This window comes from Dermacentor andersoni, chromosome 10 (assembly GCF_023375885.2).
Source record: "Dermacentor andersoni chromosome 10, qqDerAnde1_hic_scaffold, whole genome shotgun sequence".
Lineage (NCBI taxonomy): Eukaryota > Metazoa > Arthropoda > Arachnida > Ixodida > Ixodidae > Dermacentor > Dermacentor andersoni.
The window spans coordinates 117,677,130-117,682,281 of record NC_092823.1 but is presented as its reverse complement, the minus strand read 5'-3'; positions in this window follow the sequence as shown (position 1 = coordinate 117,682,281).

The following is a 5,152-nucleotide window of genomic DNA, read 5'->3' as shown; positions in this document are numbered from 1 at the left end:
TAATAACAAGTGCTTACGCATCATTTCGACAACTCCCGCAGGAGGTTCTGCGTGTAATTTTCTTTCTTCAGTTTCATTTCCGGTGTTCCGAAATCCACTCTTGTAATGAAGTCGTAGGTTGACAAATCTCAAAAGCTGCTTAACCTAGCTGGTTTTAGCCAGCTAGGTATATGGCAGGAAGAAAGGGGTTTAACCGAGGGGCCTGATTTTTATTATTAGTATCATGAGAAGCCAACAAATAAAGGCACCAAGGACACCAAGTGCTTGGTGTCTTTGCTTGTTGGCTTCTCACGATAGGTATAGGGCAGCGACTTAAAGCCGAGCCTGTGAATTCATTGGTGTATCCTTGACACAGTTAACATGCCTACAGAGGGGAATATGTTTCTTAACATGAGATAGAAAATAAAAACCCCACGCTGTATGGCCCAATAACCAAATGCATATTTCGTTTGCCTTCTTTTTGCCGTTTGCGTCATCACTCTCTCGATTTGTGTAAGCTCGAATGCAAGGTTCAGCAATGCTTCCCGCGTAGTAAAAGCAGGTGTGTAAGATGCCCGAAATAGCTTACACCTAATGCCTAAATGATGCTTGGATATATCCCCGCAGTGGAGCAAAGGTACAAGGAATGCTGGGCACGAAGCTGCAATTTCTAGGAAGGCCAGGTACGCCTGGTCAAACAATGCACCAACCTACCGCCGCCCTTGTTTTCGTATGGAAGCTCACGTAATCATTCCTAATTGAGTACTGATATGCCACACGTGCTCTTGTTACGACTCCAAGTGGTTTACTGCAGGGAAAGGCAAAGTACATTCGCCTGATACATTATTAAGTCATTCTTTTGCAACGTTTGGGGCCTTCTGATTGGCTGAAGCGGCGTCGCAACGACGGAGTTGAGTCTGGCACACGTGAGAGTTGTTTCGAGAGAGTTCTGGCACACGGGAGAGTTTGCCCGTGAGACGTCCTTACCGAGTGAAAGCTCGTCACTGATGTATCTCCCAAAACAAGAGCCTCTCCATGTAATTGCAGGTCGCCCTCCTGACACTTCGGAATTCGAGAGGCTCGGGCATGATGAAGTGTGCCGCACTGGAACCCAAAGCCGCGGTGGGTGCCTCTAGGGAGGGCATTGTAATCATGGCTTCCCTTTAAAGGGTCTCCGCCTGGCCACACCAGAACCTGCTCGGTATACTTTCTCCGGCTGGAGCCGCTTTAAAAAAAAATAATAAGCGCGCATCGGAACGTGGGCCCGCTCCCTCGAAGACGGTGATCATGGTGATCCAGATAATACGGTTTACTTACACGGGGCCCCAGCGGCGCGCGCTGACTTAATCGTCGGGCCACGTTGCCACAGCGAAAATCCGAAGGGCAAGCCTCGTCTGCGATTTCAGGGCTGCGCCAGGCCTGTTTGTGCATGCTACGTGAGCTCTCGCGATGGTGGTTTAAGCCCAGCTCAAGAAGCTGCCGTTTGTGTACTGCGAAGGATGTCGGCCTGGTTTCATAACAGTGCGTTGAACGTGCTTCGGGTATGTATCGCGTTAGATTTTTTCTATATATATATTACCCATTCTTTGTGGCACACGAAATTTCCATACGCGAAATCTCTAGCAAATACTTTATGCGCGCTTTGCTTTTATAAGATAACCTTGATTAAGCCTCGCAATAACTGGCCTTCAACGAGCCCAACGTAAGCCAGGTTGCCAGATGTCCGACCCGTATTGCCGCTGATGGTCGCATTTTGGAGTAGACATGATTTAACCGTCAGCAACCGGAACAGACACAATTTAATGGTAATATGATAATAAGTCTCTGCGAATCACAACCACCCGGCACAGCTCGAGTGAAACAGTAAGAACACGTGATGCATGACATGTCTATATGCCTGCTGCTTAGTTAATGAGTTGAAAATGAGGCGTTGTCGTTACGTCGGTGTCATTGTAATCACAGATACGGCACGAAGAAGAAAGAGACAGAGGAATATAGGAATGCAGGGATATTAGCCAGTCAATAGTGTGGTTGGCTACCCTACACTGGGGGAAGGGGAAGAGAGAGAAGGGAGAGAGAAGGTGTAGACAGTACTTGAGTTAAAGCCGCTTGCGCAAACCAGAAGTTCTGAGAAAGCACAAAAGTGCCTCCACTTCCTTCTGAGCCGACGATCATTCGGGACGGTGCTCGTACAAGAGAAGTGAAGTTAGTTGCTTGAGCGCTGATGATGGCAAGTCCGACTTTTTCTGAAGTCCTGGGATTGTAAGGTTTACTTGAGTACGGCGCATACACCATGGAGGAATGGAAGGTATTGCCGCAAGTCTGTAACCTCACCTGAGAGAGGCACGGTGCGCGGAGACAGTCGCACTGAATGTCGTGTGGGGCCTATCTACTGGGAGACTTGCGAGGAGGTGGGTAGGGGTCCGGACGAAGTGTCTTATGTGCACACGCATTGTTTCAATGATAATGTGCGTTCTAATAGGGGAATCTTGAGCGACTGAGTCGTTGACGCACTCCGCGGTAGACCAAGGCATACCTTGAGGACTTGGGCTTGGATACTTCGGATTATATTCAGGTTAGTTCTGCAGGTGTTGGACATGACCGGTAGGCTGTACCGCAGGAATCCAATAAAGAGGACCCTGTACAGCTGCAGCATTGATTGTATTGGCACTCCCCAGGTCTTTCCTGCAAGATACGTAACACATGGCAAATTCCTGTCAGGCGTTTTTTTTTTCACATAATTCACATGAGGGGTCCAGGAGAGATTTTTGTCAATGACCATCCCCAAAAATCTGTGACTCATGCTGTACGAGATCAGTTGTCTGTCGACGGATATACCGTATGGAGACATTGATTTCCTGGTAAACACCACCACTGCACACTTTTCGCATGATATGTGAAGTCCTTGTTCTCGAAGGTAGGATGATGTTAAAGTGGCTACCTTCTGAAGTCTCGCGCGAAGCTGCAGTCGCGTCACACCCGTATAGGCACAAGCTATGCCTATTGCCCCGTTCAGACATCGGGGTTAACGTGTACATATAAGGAAAGATTTTCTCATGAAAATGTATCAAGCAGACAAAATGCAAAGATAAGCGCTCGTGCTCTATGACTATTTCATGCCAGTGCTCCTGGGTTTATTTTTATTTTAATAAAAAAAAACAGCTATTACTTTCCGTGCTTCAATTGTGGTCCCGGCGGCGCCTCCTCCCTTGGTATTACCAGGATCGGCCGGCTATGAAGGGCGATAATAAAGAATAGAATGGACCTAAGAGAATGCTTGCATCATACTGGCCTAAAAACAAACGCGTTATCGTCGCGCCTAAAGAAAAATCATTCGAACGGGACAACCATACAACTACCACAAGTTTACGTTTCCATGCAGTTCGTACAGATGCCACCTCCCCACTCCCCTGCTTTGCTAACCCACGTGCTGCGCTAGCAGAGTCGCGTTTGTCAACGTGCATGTACATTCAGCGCTGCATCTGTGTCTTTCTTCGCGTCATGTTTCGTATTGCTGCGCTGCTTTAGAATTCCACGCGCGTCATGCCAACTCGCCCAAACTTCCACTTTAGCTGCGACGAGCAATGAAGTTGACTCGTCGCAGGCGAAGCCATTAAGCCTGCTCATTCAAGAAGGGGCCGGATGCACCAACTTCAAGAGCTTGCGCAGCTGCTTTCGCGTTCATTTTCTTTTTCTTTGCTTATTGCGAGGGTAAATGCCTCGGGCATACAGGGGTGTGGGATGATGGCGAATAAGTATGAGTAAATGAATCAAAAACCTATTTGCGGATCTAATAAAGTCCAGGAGGGATCGAGAATGTGGTCCCTGCGTCCAAGAAGCGTAATGGCCAGGATTATGCGGCGAAAATCCCGCTGCTGCGGGGTGCCAGAGCCTCGTCGGTTCCGACACCTCTCGTGCATGCTGAAGAAGGGGGCAATTTGTCTACAGCATGACAGCCCGACACAAAGGCGATGCGCTTTTGAGACCCTGTTGGAGTGACTGCGGATTGGAACGTATAGTGTGCGCTAAGCTCAGCGAAGGCTTCCACTTGTATGGGTGTATCATGGCATGTATGTGTGATCCTCACCTGTGGGCGATTTGCATAGTGCAGCCCTTTTTCACCGTTTGTTTTTGTACACAAAGCGCTAAAACAGAAGAGTGGTGCCAAAATAATTCTCGCTGCATTTTAAATAAAATCCAAACTGAAGTTCACTCATCAAGATGCCACCAGATCGTTGCCCGCAATGAATTATTAAGGAATATTGAGTACGCGCTACAGATGGTACATTGGACTCACAAAGTCTTTTATTTTTTCGAAACAAAATAGGAGCGGAAGATTTATTGACCTTGTAATGCTGAAAGCTACTCATTTTTTTTACATTACAGTAATCGAAAAAAAATTACGTACGATTATAAAAAACGGCACAAGTTCCGAAAATTAAGAAGAACAAAAAAGATGCGCTGACAAGATGACTAAACGAGGTGGTATAGTTAGTCCGAGGTATAGAGTATTGAATCGATAAAAGCGGCGATAACAGGCTGCGCAATACCCTATACCCTGAGTCTCGCATAGCTGAATAGGCATCTCAAATTGCGATATTGTGCGAAAAATACCGAACACCGATGGCAATTACACGCGGATGAGCTACTTCGCGCCACGTACAGATAACAAGCGGTGAAAGCGGGCTGCGTTGTAGGAATCGCCCGCGTGTGAGGATCATATATGCATAGACCATAATACGCGCCTGGCCTCTACAGGTGGAACCCTTCGCTTATCTGCGCACACTGCGTTCTAATCAACGGCAGCTCGAACAGTGGTTACGCGCACGTGGGCTGCTACGGGAGTCTAGAGATATTGATCGCACATCGAAAGAAGGGCGCTGAAAGGAGTACACGCCCACTTAAGGCCGTGCATCGTCATACATGGCGGTCCTTTCGCTCTAGATCTGCGAGACGGGGGTAACGCGCAATCATCCTGTCTTCGAGAGCGGGAAAGAAGCGCTCCTAGTTTAGGAAAGCGTCGCCCACGTGGTTCAGCTTCATTTCCGTCCCAGACTCCCAGGAATGGTTACAACTGTTATTCGTGTCACGTGTCCCTGCGTAAGGTTCGGTATGGATGGCCTGCCGAAAACCGAGGTTTTCTACACCTTGAGAGGGGGATGGGTGGCAGGGG